This window comes from Rhinolophus sinicus, chromosome 5 (assembly GCF_057876585.1).
Source record: "Rhinolophus sinicus isolate RSI-liver-muscle chromosome 5, RSI-T2T, whole genome shotgun sequence".
Classification (NCBI taxonomy): Eukaryota; Metazoa; Chordata; class Mammalia; order Chiroptera; family Rhinolophidae; genus Rhinolophus; species Rhinolophus sinicus.
Window position 1 is genome coordinate 73,547,703 of NC_142505.1, and position 16,730 is coordinate 73,564,432.

Here is a 16,730-nt window from a genome sequence, read left to right on the forward strand (position 1 = left end):
AGTCCCTAAACCAAAGTGCACACACCTTAGTGTGTCCCAAAGCCACAGTAAGACAAGAGAACACGTCAGCTAAGGCTGAGGTTTCATTGTGGTGACTTTGCCTGTTTGAAAGCATTGGTCTCCTTAGGAGCTTGGGCAAGAATAGTCTACAACTTGTCTGCAAATCCGCAAATGGGAAATGCAAATTAATTCCTGGAGTTGACCAATCCCCCATACCCACAGCCCCGAGCACAGCCCAATCTGGAGAGGTGGGGAGTGATACAGTGGTTCAAAGGAACCCTAAGGGAGCTCTCAACCACTCTGTGAACAGGTCATGTCAGCCACTTCTCCATCGCCACCCCACCCCCATGTAGAGGGGCCTCAGTGACACCCACAGTCCTTCAGCTGTTGTGTATTTAAAGCAGGGGAGGCACCTCACAGAAGCTGGCTTAAAATAATCTTAGGCTTTAGATTAGTTCAATTAAAAATTCAAGCTGGGGGAAGCTTTACCTCCCACAACACATCAGAAAGAGGAGAGACCTACATCACAGGACAATCTCAGCCTTGCAATGTCAGACCAGAGAGCAACCATGTGCTATCTTTTCACCTACTTTTAAGTAAACTCAAATTCTGCCCTGTAAGGAAGAGTGGCTTTTAATGAGCAAAAGGTAAATCACTGCTGTGAATTATGACATCCTTTAAAACACCATCTCAGAAGAGGCTGTAATAAGCAGTTTCAAGAGGATTATCAGTTGGGATCCGAGGTTTGGGTTGAATGAGAAGCTATATCCTCCATCTCCAAGAGGTTAAGACATATAGCATCTTATAAGCCTGGAGTAGACTAGTATTAGGGGACTATTGCAGGGAGCGATAGACCAAAACACAATGATTCCACGCCAGGACCGTCGGACACTTAGGATTAAATGAAGCAACATTAACAGGAAGGTTGAGATAATCCCTTTTTGCAGGTGGGGAAACCATCCCAGACGTCAGAGGCCCCGAGTTCCCACAGCTGTCACACATCAGAGCCAGGACTTCTGCCCAGATCTGTCTGATTCCCGCCTCCACGCTGTGCGTCACTAAGCTTTGCAGCCCACACGTGAGAAGGTCTGATTAGGAGACCACCAAGCCACTAACACATGGGGAGAGATGTTGGAAACAAGGAAAGCGCGTGTTTTAAGCCATGGAAACTGCGGAGGCCACCTCTCCAGTGCTCTATGCTGCCACCTCATTGCTGTCTCACCCACTGTAAGTGGCAAAACCAGCCCAGCTCACGAGACTCGCTGAATGTGCATAAGTAAGAGGCCAGTTTAGTACAAGCAGATAAAATGCTTTTGCTTCTGGAGATAGTGCCTTGTTCTAGGACCCTTGCCATGGGAACTATTCATCCTTCTGCCACATCCCAGAAGGTATGGCCATAAGGAACCTTGGAAGTGGATCCAGGGGTTCAGACGGCTGCCACTTCCTTTTAAATCAAATACAAGTGAAAGGCTAGTATGAGATGGCATAAGCAGAGAAAGCTCAGCTGCAGATCAGTGGAGGTCCTCCCCATCCCTGAGGTGCCTTGAGGGAGCAGTTTGAAAGTCACGGGCTTGGCCAAACCACTTCATTGGGGGACATTCTGCAAAGCCAGCTGCAAAGCAAATCCTTCTGGCTTTCACAGACTTTTCTAGTCACAGCTCTAAGTGTGCTTCCTTCCCCTCACACTGCTATTTGTAGCGTCCAGGAGAGCCGGCTACCGTCATTCTGCACCCGCAGCTTCTCTGAGTTTGAGCCCCAGAGAAAGCCACCCTGGTTATGTAGGCAAATGTCACCAACTTACGCGCTTTACCTCTCCCAACACATTAGAAAGAGGAGAGACCAATGTTGCAGGACACCTCCCCGGCCTCAGGCCAGCTCTTCTGCTCCCCACACACTGAGACCCCCGGCCTGGCTGTGAGGTGGCAGAAGCCTAGCTAAGGGACCCTGGCTGAAACTTGTTAACGGTCCTGAGTCACTTTCACTGGTTAGGGCATTACAGGCCATTTTGGGGTTTTCTATGCTTTTCTTGATGTAGCCCATCTTTGACTGTGAGCATCTTTCGTGAACGGAGAACTGTGTTAAATTAAGATCTATATCTCATCATCCAAGAGTTGGCTTCTCTAAAGCAGTCTTTTCTGATTTTAAATTAACACACTGCAGCAACGTGTTGAGAATTAACTTGCAATAACACCACTCCTCCCCCAAGTTAACTTTTAAACAGTCACAGCACCCCTGCAGGCCCCCAGGCTCCGCGTGCACCCTGGGGCTCATTACAGGAGGGGATCTGGGTACACGGCTTGGGGACCTGCCTCTCCACTTTGCCTGTGCCAGGGACAGATTTCCATGTCAGTGTGTTCGGATCTACATCACTAAGAGACACTTCTTCAAAGTGGGATTTGTTTCAAGCTAAAGTGGGATTTTTTTTGAGCGAGTGAGGCTTATTCCCCAGAAAGGACTGAGCTGACCTCTGCTCCAAGGTGCACCCCTCAGCAAGCATGCCCTGCCAGGGCTGGGGTGGGACCCCAGTGTGGGAACAAGACTCCACCTTGGCATTTGTTGGCTCCCACAGGGCTTTGCCAACATGGACAAGACACGCACAGACACCACGTTTGATGCAGGGATGCCTCCCTCCTTGGCTCACACTGGCCCAGAGGGGAGGCAGGTGTCACAGCAAAGGAGGAGGCAGGAGACCAGGTGATCCCACCTCCAAGGCTTGGGAAGGCTTTGTGGGAGGGGGCAGAGTCAGGTGGACAATTCCCACAGGAGACAATGTCCTGAGGGATATTTCAAGGAGAGGAACACAAGCAAAGGTGCAGGGCACACAGATCCACAGGCTGCTGTGTGGTCACACACGGCCCACACACCCTGCAAACTTCTATCTGTGCTGTGAGGCGTAAACGGACACCCAACATCTGTCACATCCTCCTTACCCATCCCGGAAACAATCAAAGAGCCCCTGAGCAGCACAGTTCTGTAAACCAAGGCTGATTCAACAAGGAGAGACCCAGGCACCATCTGAGAGCCATTCCTCCTGGCAAGCCACTGGTTGTGGGTGTGTGTGTGTGGGGGAGGGCCGGTGGGGAGGCAAGACCGCCCCCCTCATCGCCAGGGTCCCAAACAGCTTCGTGGTCATTACCTGAACAAGAGCAAGGTGTCTGAGCAATCCCTAGAGAGAGGGCTGGGGAGACACGATCAGACCAGAAGCCCCCAGCACCTGCTGTGTCACTCACCTGGCAGGGAGCCTTAGCCTCCAGCCCCCATCAGCCTTAAATGCCCTCAGCAGGTGGCAGGTGTTTCCAGCATTCGGCCCTTCCCCACAGGCGTGGTTTCTGACTTAAGCCAATGGTTCTTAGCCCTGGCTGCACACTGGAGTCACGTGAGGAGCTCTGAACACCCGGCACCTGGGCCCGCCTGGCCCAGAGGCTGACTGAGTTGGTCTGGGGGAGGCCCAGGTCTCCAGGTGATTCTCATGTCCCGACGAGGTACAGATGGGGGCCTTGGAAGTGCTGCCGCTGCAGACTTTTGAGACCCTCAAATGAACTCTTCAAGGTGAGGGGCAGGGAAGGGTTTGCACACTGGGTGTTTGAGGCTTCTGGGATAGGCTAGATTGCGAGTCCTCTTCCTAAAGTTGAGTATTAGGTTTAAAGCTGCTCTTGAACAGTTAGCAAGTGTTTATTGCCATGGCAGGCAAGGAGACAGTGTGGTGGGTCTGCTTCATATTGCAATGGAAATAGGAACAAAATTTCATGTATTTATTCAACAGATATTTATCGAGTCCCTTCTGTGTGCCAGGCCCAGACATGTAACAGTGAACAAGATGACCTGGTCCCCACCCTCCCATCAGGAGCAGAGATGGGCCCTGCCAGCAGAGTGGAAGCAGGACAGCAATAGAGACAACACATGACAGGGGAGGTCAGGGAGGGCTTCCTGGAGGAGGTGGTACCAAAAACAAATTCTCAGGAAAAGCAGGAGTTAGCAGGTGAAAAACTGTGAGAAAGATTCTCCCATCAGAGGAAAAGGCACCGAGGCAAGAAAAATGGCGACAGTTCTCCTGGGAACACAGGCCAGTCAGGATTGTCAGAGAAAGGATGGGGTCTGGTGCCAGGGCAAAGATGGGCTGGGATTCAGGGGAGGGGGCAGTGGGAGCTGTCCACCCTGGTCCAGGCAGGAAGGGGTTGCACTGTGTGTCGGGGGTTTTAAACCAATGATAAATGGACAAGTCTGTTTGCTTTTTATTATCAACACCAGCCAGGGATTCTGCAGTGTTGGTGAGCTATACCCACCTTGTTCCTCCCTCTCTCAAAGTGTTTGGGCTTCGTCCTGAGGGCAGCAGGGAGCCCTGAAGGCCTCAGCAGGGCTGTGCTCCTATTTGCATTGTTTTTACTTTTTTTTATTGTGGAAAGTTCCAAATCTATAAAAGTAAAGAGAACAGTACAAACGAATCCTCAAGTACCTGTCACCCAGGTCCAATGATCACCAACACCATCTTCTCTCCTCACCTTCTTCATTTCGTATTTATTGATTTTTGCTGGTATGTTTTAAAGGAAGTCTCAGGCATCATATCCTTTGATCTATAAATATTCAGAACGAATATCTAACAGACTTTAAAAACTAAAGCGACAGACCATGAGCACAGCTAACAAAACCAACAATCACTCTGAGTGTGTCATGTTGGAATATTTATACTAGCCTTGGGGAGGTAAGAGGTGGATTTTTTCCAGGGTGGGCCTGGGGGGAGGGGGAGCACAGAGGAGGTGGCTGGTCGGGGCCCAGGGCCTTGAGTGTGGAGAGGGGAGGGTCTGATCCCAGGACTCTGCGATTAGGGGAGATGAGGGGTGTGGAGAAGCGGGGGCTCTGAGTGGATGCAGCATGACTCAGAAAAGCCCTGTGGGTGGAATCTGAGTCCTCAGAGGGAAGTCACTGCATCTTCCCCACTCCTAAGCCAAAGCGTGTGCGAGGGCCACACCACCACCGAGGCTGGGGGCCTGCTGTTGGCCTGTCTCTTCCAGTCTCCTTCCTCCATCAGCCCCACCCTTCACTGAGCACACTCCTCAGCCCTCCCAACCTCTGCTTGGAGCTGACACCTGGGGTTGCACTGGCCTGGCAGCACTTTCCTACACCTATCCAACAAACTCTTAAATTCTCGCCATTGGATTACCTGGATGGACTTGTTACCTGGTTTGTTTAAATCCCCTTGCCTCCTGTGATGTAGTAGCAATTACCAGTCCAATGTCACAGAGTGGAAAACTGAGGCTGCCAACATCGGTGTGACTTGCTCAAGGTTACATGATGGGGAAAGGCCAGGTCTATCTGGGCCCATCGTGGCCTCAGTGCGCTCCTGTCTGTGCTGGGATGGCACCTGACTTTTTTTTTTATGATGGTAAAATACACATCAAATTGACCATTTTAACCATTTTTGAGTGTACAGTTCGGTGGCATTAGTGAATTCATATTATTTGCAGCCATCACCGCCATCCATCTATAGAACTGTTTTCAGCTTGCAAAACTGAAACTCTACACTCATTAAACACTAATTCCCCATTCCCCCTCCCCCAGTCCCTGGGATCCCCCATTCTACTTCCTGTCTCTGTGAATTTGACCACTTCAGGCCCTCATATAAGGGGGAATCAGACACGATTTGTCCTTTTCCGACTGGCTTATTTCATTTAGCATACTGTCCTCAAGGTTCAATCACATTGTAGTGTGTGTCAGATTTGCCTTCCCTCTGATTTCATTCTGTAAAACACGGACACGTTTTCCATGTTTCTGTGGTATTATTACTCCTGCTATTTACAGAGGCATCACAGCACATGGTGTGGGGGGCGCGGTCCCCTTGGCAGGGAGGCGTGTTTATGATGGACAGCATGGATACCGGCCAGCACAGGGGGGTCATAAAAGCAGACTGATTTCTGCTCAGTTTTCGTTATTGTTTTTAAATCCTCTACATTCAATGCACCCCCTTGTTGCCCATATCCCTGGCCAATTGCTTTTGCCATTCCCCCAACTCGGTACTGAAACTGAGGATCCCTATGACTTTGATTAAATTTAGCTTTAAATTCTAGCTCTAGAAATCACCTCAACACACACACAGACCTAGCCTTTCCCCGGGATAATCAGGAAGCCGTGAAGCAGCAGAAGAGAGTAGCCCGGATCTGACTCATGGTCACAGTGAGACCTCCGGCAACTAAATGTGACATCTTGACCTAAGTTATGTTTCCAGCTCCTGAGCCCTAAGGTGGAGAGACCCCCGGCTACTTTCCCCTGAGACCAGACCGAGGGACGCTGAAACAGACTTAAGAACTGTCCTGAAGATCTGAAGACATGATTTATTACCCTTATCTCACCTCCAACTAATTAGCAACCAGCACGATCCTAACCCAAAACCCACGGTGTCTTGTGATCTGTAACCTACACACCACTGGGGAATCGGGGCTTTAGACAATAAGCTCCTTGGCTCTGTATTGGCCAGTTCAGTATTATACTGTTTTACTTTCTGTACTGCAAACTCCTCTTGTGCATTTCTTTGGGCCAGTGCATGCAGACTGACTGACTCATTTAAAAACAAACAAACAAACATTGAGGTCCTGGTAACAGTACATCACTGGTTATTTATAAATGCCTATTGATTATAGTATCACTACAAAAAGGGTTTTTTAAAAAAAGTATCCCTGAATTAGAGAGTTGATGTCACAATTCCGCTGGGAATTCAGGGAAGGTTTTGTGCTCAAGGATCGTCTTTGGGAATCCAGTGGCTCCTGATGAAGGCAGCTGTAAATATCCTTGGCCTCTGTGAGGGTGAGCTTGTGTGTGTCTGTGTGTGTCTCTGTGTGTGTGTTTGTGTGTGTCTCTGCGTGCTCATATGGGTCAGAAAGTCCCCAGGGTCTGGGGGGACTTGAAGTTCCCAGAAACTGACCCCTGGAGCTAATTTTAGACTCTTGGTAGATGCTATTTGGCCCAGAACCAGGAGAGGAAGAGGAAAGGGGATAGTAAAGAAAGAAAAAGCAAGTGCGAAGACAGCGAAGGAAACCAACGCTGATGATCAGGTCTGAGGGCTCTTCAGTAAAATCCAAAACTGAATCCCTCCACACAGTAGTTATTTCCTAAAAACTTGTTGTTTTATGTCCTGGTTCAGTACGATTGCTCCCAGTTTTTCTCATCTGCCTGACTTTCCTAAGCATTTTCTTTTCTGGAGGTGTGGGGGTAGTCTACAGAATCTTCTCTTCGTTGAGCCCTCTGAAAAGCAGAAGCACAAATCACACCCAGAGTCCACAGTCATGTGTAGCCTTTTCCTAACACCATGTACCTCAGGAGCAGGGCATGGACAAGGCTCCATGTAGGAGCAGCTACTGGGCACCTACTCAGTGCAGAAGTGAATCAGACAGTGTCTGCTGCCAGGGAATTTAAAACTCTCCGCTGTCATCCTTGAGTGCCTAGGCTCTAATAATCATACAGGGCCTTTTGGTACACTATTATTATCACCTCACCTGTGTAACAACCTGGGCGATAGACAGCATTATCATCTCCGATAAGGAAGTGAGGGAGGTGTTGAAAGATAGCTCTGTATGTCCTGCACGATGTTCCCGCTGTGAGATGACTCTGTGGGGGACATGCTGTCCTCACAGAGTGCAGGAGAATGAGGAGAAGAAGGCCAAGATTTGCTCCAGCCCAGCCCCTGGCCCCAGAGGGAGCACCATAGATATGTGCTGAGTGGGTGGATGGGAGAGTGAATGGATGGATGGAGGATGAGTGGATGGATGGATGGATGGATGGATGGATGGGCAGATGAATGGATGGATGGATGGATGGATGAGCAGATGAATGAATGGATGGATGGATGGATGGATGGATGGATGGATGGATAGATGGATGAGTGGATGGATGGATGGATGGATGGATGGACGGATGGATGGATGGATGGATGAGCAGATGGATGGATGGATGGATGGATGGATGGATGGATGGATGGATAGATGAATGGATGGAAAAAGAGATTACCCAGCTGAGTTGGGGTTTAAATACTGAGCTTTTCAGACATTTTAACCTTGGGAGATTCATGGCAAGTAAAGAGACTTTCTCCTTTGGAAAAATAAGAATAAATACTTCTTGATGAAGAGGAACGATGTTGGGTGGTGTTGGTGGGGAGATGAAAAGTTGAAGATTTTTGAGGTATTTTTGAGATAATAAAATGAAAACAGCACTTTAGTGCCAAATAAAATCGAATTGAGATATTAAGTCTAAATACAGTATGAAAAAGAAAGAAATGCAGCTGGGGAAATTTGTCTTCCATAAATCTGACTACTATATTTCTGGGATCCCATAGAATTCACAATTAATTAGGAAATCTCCAGTTGGCTTGGAATCAGAGAATTTTAAAGCTGGGCTGAGTTTGGAGAACTCCTTGTCCAGGTGCCAGCTTGTCTCTTCCCTAAATTCCAGAGCCTTAGGTTCAGAAAAACCTGTCCTAGGCCCCACCTTCCATTTCGGAGCCTATGAGGAAGCTTCCAGCAGTGACCTGGCAGGCTGTCCCCTCCCTGACATGACCCTGTAGAATTCCAGGGGTCTCTGGGGCCAGGGGCTATTTCTTGGCCCAGACTCCGTGTTTATGTTTGGTCTTCAAGGAGCATACTGTGACTTTTCCTCCACCTGCCAAAGTTTCATCCTGCACCCCTCCCGGGAGGGCACTGAACCCCTCTTCCTCCAAGGTGGCAAACAACATCTGTGACTGTAGTTTTTGGAACACGCCAGGAAGGAGCCTTTAATTACCACCCTGGGCTGGAAAACCAAAGAGAGTCTCTTAAGATACATCCACTGACATTTGTTTCCTTTCTTTCCTAAAAAAAAATAATTTCAGATCCTTAAAATAGTCCTTCTCATTGAAAAACCTTCAGGCAACATAAATTTAAAGATTTAACAAGAACAACAACACAGTCCTGAAATCCTACCACCCAGGACGAACAGGTGTGATCGCCTAGCTACGCATCCTTTCAGACAAGCTCTAGGTACACCTATTTACAAAACAGGCTGGAGCTGTTCTATAACCCGTAAAAAACACCCAAAAAACAAAACAAAACCACAAAAAAACAGTGTGCTGTGGGCCTTGCTCTGTGCCAACAAATAAGAATTTACATTGTTAGTTTTAAAAATATCCATTGCACCTTTATTCATATGTCACATTATTAACTAATCCCCTATGGATAGATGTTTAAGTTGGCTCAACTTTTCATTCTTACAATTTTCTTGACCACCCCCAACAGTAGTTCCCTACAGAATTTCCCCCTTTGCTTCTTTCTATGGAAAGCCACCTCAGAGTTGTCTGAAAGATGGGAGGGAGAGGAGAGAGGAAAGAAAGATGACCTTTGATGACCTTTGGGCTTCTAAAGAGATTCCCCCAAGGAACTGAGGCAGGAACCTGGCATGGGCACTGCCTGGCGAGGGGCTGCTCTGGGCCCAAGGCTGGTGGGAGGGCCGGAAGCCTCAGGCTTGTGTCAGCTGTTCTTCTCCAGGGCAGAGGGCTCCAGGGGCTGAATACCCTAGAGGTTTGGGCCTAGCCTGCCCCCCCCCCCTCCCATGGAGAGCCCGGGATCAGGCTGCTGAACACACGACCCTGCAGGCACCTGCAGAAACGGCCTGAGGAGCACCGAGGCCTGAGAAGTCTATTCTGACTGTTCTCTCCCCTCCCACCACCAGCCCTGAGCCAAGTTATCAAAACTCGTAACTCCAACCCTTGACCTTGCTCAGTCAGAGGAGCCTGGGCTGGAGGGAGGCAGCCCAGGAGACACGCATAAGTGGATGGGCGTGCAATTTCTTGAGGTCTCCATTCTGAGTCATTCAGGGAGACCCTTAACATGTAGGTAGCATCTACTACTTAAAAGCATTTTCAAGATAAGCTACAGACCAAGAAAAAAACATTTACAAAGCAGCTATCCCACGATAGCTTTGTATCTGGAATAAAGAACTCTCAAAATTCCATAAGAAAACAAACTGCCTATTGTTAAAAAATAGGCAAATGATCTAAACAGAGACTTCACTTGAGGATATGCAGGTGACAAACAAGCACCTGAAAAGATGTTCAATATTATTAGTTGATGATGATTAAAATTTTAAAAAAACATTTCCAAGTCCATAATCCCACTTGATCATTTCATAATTCTGTGAGATTAGCTATTATTATTATTATTCCAATCTGATAGTGAAGAAATGGGGGCTCATGGAAGTTAAGTGACTTGCCTAAGGTCAGAATTGAGGCTCAAAGCATGCAACTCTTTCCACTTGGGAGGTTTCTGCATTCTAAGAATGTTCTAGAAGTCAATACTTAGTATCCAATTGGACAAGGCCACACTTCTATTTTAAGCAAGGAGAGAAGACCACACCCACCCACATACCCCCCACCATCCTGACTAGCCTCCGAAGCAGTAGGACCCAGCACACGACCTGCCCCTATGGTTGCCCACTAAAGCGTGGAGCAAGTGGCTGTTGAGTGGTGGATAGCAGGAGTTCTCGTAGGCTGGGAAGGGCGCGCTCTTTGGCCTTTTCATAGTTGGCACTTTGCTTCATAGAAAGGGGGCCTGGCACACACCAGGAAATCTGTAGCTTTGGCTTCCTGGCCCTGGATCTAGATGGGGGTCCAACGTACTTCGACTTACCTTGACTGAGCACTTAGTTCCAGCTGAGGCTCTGGGCTGTGGTCCTGGCACTGGGGGACTCTCCAAGGGCACCGATGATGGGGGTCTTCAGGCTGACAGAGGAGCAGAGGGCACAGGATTGATCACGGTTCCTCCCTCTCCTCCACCTGTATCTCCCGTACCTCCACTGTCTTCCCCAGTCCGTTGTCTGTTATTCACCCATTAAGTGCTCAGCACAGGGTTTCCCCACCAGAGGCCAAGAGGCAATGCTGCAAACTCCTTGAAGGTGGAGAAAGTGTCTAGTTAATTGTATATCTTTGCTAGCGCCTAACTAAGAACTTGGCACGGAGCTCAAAGAACTGGGGAAAGGAAGGAAGAGGGGGCAGGGCGGGGAGAGACTGACGCAGAGGGCTAGCAGGTCCAGTCCTCCGTATGCCAAGTGCAGGGGTTTTTGGATGTGGATGCCAAGACAATTCCCACTTCCACGACCAACCAAACAAAGTATGGTGTGTGCAGTCATTATTCCCGTGACAAGGCTCTGGCTTTCATTCATTCAACAAATACTGACTGATCATCCAGTAGGTGCCAGGCACTTTCCATATATGAGCTTATTTAATTCTTAGAACAAGCCTATTTGCTAAGTACCACTATTATCCCCATTTTACAGACAAGAACACTGAGGCACGGAGAGGTCGCAGAGCTAGTAAAGAGTAAACCCAGAGAATCTGGTTCAGTGTCCAAGTACTTGACCACCATATTCTACTACCTCTTAGTAAAGGGACGAGGCCAAGCCCTTGCCCTCACCTTGCTTACATTCTAAGGGGGAAAGGGCCTAGAAATCATCTGGTAGATCTATAATGCATTGTTGGATAACAATAAATGCTAGAAAGAAAAAAGCCATGTCTTAGATGCTAACTTGCTGTGTGTCTTTGGGCGAATTTTCTTATCTGCTAAAAGTAGGTCATTACTCATCTGCCCACCCACTTGCCCAGGTTGTTGGAAGGATCAAAACGAGATAATGGACATGGGAGCCCTTTGTTTTTATTTTTTGTACTGGCACCAACCCATGACTCCAGGGAATTTTCTTTCCCCTAGGGGATGTAAGTCAGCTAGCTCTCCATAGAAAGACGTCACTAAGCTTCCCTCAGATATCTTTACGAGCCAGATTCATTCCAAATCCGGTGTAATTCTTACTGCATTTATAAAGGCAGAGAGCATTGCATGCTCCCACCTATGTTACTACAACTACATTGGGAAGTAGTAGTCACCTGAAGTTACTTCGAGGACCTTCCCCAGACCAAGCATTCTTACTGAAATGGAACTTTCTGGAACACTCACCATTGAAAACTCCCTTGTGAGAAGCTCAAAGCATGAGAGACCAAGGGGCAGGTGCTAGATGTCCAACATTTGCTCCGGATCCATTTGCCACCCTTCTCCACACTGCCCTGTATCCCTGCCTCTCCAGGTCCCTGCTCTCTGGATTCTGGTTGGGTTTGGCTACAGGAGATGTGGGGAGGAGATGCGTGAGCAGGCCGGAGAGACAACTGCCCAGCTGGGTCCAGTTGGGCAGTAGCTGCGCCATCCCACGGAGGGACACACTTTTCCTGCAAATATATCTGGGGTGTGGTGGTGTGGGGGCAGAGCCCCAGAAAGTAGTTTCCAGGCTCTCGGCCTCACGTGGAGGAGTGCTGGCTCGGGTAGTAGATGGCCGTCAGCTGTGGCTGATTGGCCGTCAGCTGTAGCCAGTTAGCCAATTAGCCGCCAATATAACTGCTGCGGCTACGGAGGAGAGTAGCAGAGAGGAAGAGGAAAGAAGAGAGAAGAGAGAATGGGGCTAGCAAGAAGATGGCGGCTGGGCTGGCAAGCGTGGATGGTGGTTTGCGGACAGTGTGGATCCAGCCTCCAGTGAGAGTATAGTGCCGCCAGAGAGACTATAATGGTATGACTCCCCTACCTATGGCTCCGTGGGTGTTCCTTTTTGGCCTGGCCATATCCTGCGTTCTTGTGTGGGGAGTGGGAGCAGAGACCCCGCAGGCCTCCCCGCACGACAAATGGCGCAGCAAGCAGGGTCTCCCGCACGACAGGTGGCTTTCCCATTGCCTCTCCAGAGGTGGGGGGCAGCTCACCATCCCCTCTGGGTTCCCCTTAACCCTGCCCCATTAAACTCTAGGCAGTGACTCCATTGGAGCGTGCTTTTTCCTGCTGGGGCCTGGATGGGAAACCTCCTGCTGGGAACATCCCCTCCTAGAATCATGGTGGGACAGGGTCCTGTTTCTTCTCACTGGCCCCCATTCTCATTAGGCTTTGTTTAGCACATATTAATGTTTTCCAGAGGCTTTCTGTTATCACCTGATACCTACAGCGTGTTATTGTATTCTGACCACTGGAATCCCACAATGAAGGATCGGATTACTAAGCAATTATGACATCGACCTTCACTAACACTGCTCTGCCTGAATACTTCACACCTGAGGGTGAAGATCATGTAGGAGTAAGCCAGAGCACTCCAGCGCCCAGGCGTTGGCGGGGGGGGGGGGGGGTGCATTCCAAAGACGGACTCCCCCCACAGCCTTTCCTGGATACCTGGGCATTGCCCTCAAAGACCCCAGGGAGAGGGCACCATGGGGAGGCCCCCCTCTCCTGCTCTACTCAGAGAAGCTCCACTTTTACCTGTTTACAACCCAGACTGCTGCCCAAGGGTCTGCCCATGAAAAGTTCTCCTGCTAAAGAAATTAAAAACAACCCGTTAGGTGGTCAAAATTTGGGGAGTAGCACCGTGGTGAGCATGACACCTCAGCAGCACTTAACAAGAGCCATACTCGCAGGCACCTCAGCCAAAATCTTATTTTACCTTTGGGGAAACCGAGGCCCAGCAAGGAAGAAGTGTGGTTCACCCTCAGGAGTGAAGTATTCAGACAGAGCAGGTGTTAGTGAAGGTCGATGTCAAAACTGTTTAGTAATCCGATCCTTCACTGTGGGATTCCAGTGGTCAGAATACAATAACATGCTGCAGGTATCAGGTGATAATAGAAAGCATCTGGAAAATATGTACTAAATAAAAGGTTCTTTGGGTTTAAAGTAGCTGCTTCCCAGCCAAACTCAGAGAGACCAAAAAGGAAGTCCACTCTGTGCTCAGGTAGGTTTCTTTTTCCTTTAAGAATGAACTGGGGCCGGCCCGGTAGCTCAGGCGGTTGGAGCTCCATGCACCTAACTTCGAAGGCTGCCGGTTCGATTCCCACATGGGCCAGTGGGCTCTCAACCACAAGGTTGCCGGTTCAACTCCTCGAGTCCCGCAAGGGATGGTGGGCTCTGCCCCCTGCAACTAAGATTGAACACGGCACCTTGAGCTGAGCTGCCTCCCAGATGGCTCAGTTGGTTGGAGCGCGTCCTCTCAACCACAAGGTTGCCGGTTCGACTCCCGCAAGGAATGGTGGGCTGTGCCCCCTGCAACTAGAAAACGGCAACTGGACCTGGAGCAGAGCTGCGCCCTCCACATCTAAGACTAAAAGGACAACAACTTGAAGCTGAACGGCACCTCCACAACTAAGACTGAAAGGACAACAACTTGACTTGGAAAAAAGGCCTGGAAGTACACACTGTTCCCCAATAAAGTCCTGTTCCCCTTAAAAAAAACCAACCAACCAAACAAAAAAACCATGATGATTTAAAAAAAGAATGAACTGAGACACCAATAACCTAAATATAAAAGCTAAAACCATACAATTCTTAGAAGAAAACACAAGGCAAAACTTCATGACTTTGAATTTGGCAGTGGTTCCTTAAATATGACCCTAAAAGCACAGGTGACAAAAGAAAAAAATAGAGAAATTGGACTTCATTAAAATTAACTTTTGTGCATCAAAGGACATGATCAAGAAAGTGAAAAAGCCTACAAAATGGGAGAAAATATTTGTAAATCATATGTTTGGTAAACGTTTGGCATCTAAAATATATTAAAAAACTCTTACAACTCAACAACAGTAAGACAACCCAACAAAAAGCGGACAAAGGACTGAATGGATATTTTCCCACAGATATACAAATGACCAGCATGAAAAGATGCTGAACATCGGTCGTTAAGGAGATGTAAAAAAAAAAAAAAAACATAATAAGATACCACTTCACACCCACTAGGATGGTAATAATAAAAACAAAAAAGGAAAATAACAATGTTGGCGAGGATACGGAAAAATTGGAACCCTTCTGAATTGCTGGTAGGAAGGTGAAATGATTTGGCTGCTGTGGGAAAGTTTGATGGTTCCTCAAAAAACTAAACATAGAATCACCAAATGATCCAGCAATTCCATTCCTAGGTATTTATCCAAAAGGACCGAAAATGGGTGCACAAATAAATACATGTACGTTTACGGTTAGAGCAGTACTACTCAGAATAGCTGAAAGGTGGAAACAACCCCAATGTCCATTGAATGGAGAAAGAAATTGTGGTTTATACATACGGTGGAATATTCTTCAGCATAAAATGGAATGAAGCACTGACACAGGCTACCACATGGATGAATTTTGAAAATATTACACTAAATGAAAGAAGCCAGACACAAAAGATCGTATATTATATGATTCCATCCAGATGGAATATCTAGAATAGATAAAGCTATAGAGACAGAAAGCAGATTGGTGTGTGTGTGTGTGGGGGGCTCGGCAAGAAACTGTTTGACGGGTACTAGGTTTCCTTTTGGGCTGATGACAATGTTTTGAAACTGGATAGAGATGGTAGTTGCACAATTTTGTGAATATACTAAATGCCATTGAGTTATTCACTTAAAATGGTTAATTTTATGTTAATAATTTTTGTCAGTTAAAAAAAAGTGAGTTAAATTAAGGACCTGGAGGGTGGAGATAGGGGTGATGGCAGATGCCAGGAAGAGAGTTCCCCAGGCAGATTTTGCCTTCACACCCAGAGGTCATCTCTGATCTTGAGAAGGGCATAAAGGACTCTTTTCCATTTTACAGATGCGAACGGCAAGCCCAGAGAGGGCAGGGACTTGCTCAATAACAAAGCATACATGGAAGCCGTGGAGGAGTTAGAGGCAGGGCTTTAGAACTCAAAGCTGGCACTGCACCATGATGCTACGTGGCCTCTGAGAGCCCTGGTGGGCTGAAGGGGCCCATCGCCATGTTTGCAAGACTGAAGTTCAAGCTCACACTGGCTTGCTGGCCTGAGCATGTGAAAAGGACAAAATCATCAAGCAATTGGCTATCCAGGCTCTTCCACGCCAAAGGCTTTGGATGAGTCAACCCGGTCCTCCTCCTTGAGTTGGCCCCATCCCTGAGCACAGTTACAGGAAAACTCATTAGCCAGCTGTTCTATTTCTTCCCACAGACTGCACCCCTGGGCTGAGGTCAATAATCTCCCCACAAGGGCCATGGGACGAAGGCAAATGTCCTAGAATTAGAGCATTCACTGATCGCCCTGACTGATTGGAGCGTCCAGTCAGGCCCTGGAAGATGAGGCCAGCTGAGCCACTGGAGCCCTGAGGGGTTCTTTTCTTTTCCAAGGTTTTGCTGGCTCAGACCTGTTGGGCCTCTGCTGGGCACCCAGTCTCTTCCAGGGTGGCCTCAGGTGGGTACCACAGAGGATGCTGGCAGAGGTGGGAAATGGGGTGCGGGGTGCCGTGGAGGAGCCACCTGAGGAAATTAGATGTAATAATGAGAGATGAGCAAGGCGGAGTAGGGGCTAAGCATTTTTTGAGCACCTGCCTGCCCCAGAGGCTGCAGAGTGGGCATCTCACTCAGTGTTCCAAGGGACCTGGGCCTACCAGTGAGGAGAGAGCTGCCAGGACTCGTGCTGCATTCCACAGTGAGGCAGGAGTAGCTGGGATTTGAACGCGGATCAGCCCCACTCCACTGCACCACCTACCTTCCATGAGGGGATGGAGGGGGTGCTGGATTCACAGTGGTTTCAATCCCAGTCTGCCCTTCCTGGGCTCTGTAATGCATCACTTCCTCCTGAGGATGTTTTAGCTTTTGCATTCAGCAAGCTGAGTTTTTTTTCTTTTTTCTTTTTTTTTTTTTTTAAGAGTTTTGTTAAAATATAGCCAACATAACGAGTTGAGTTTTTTTCTAAGTTTTGTGGTTCATGAATTTAAA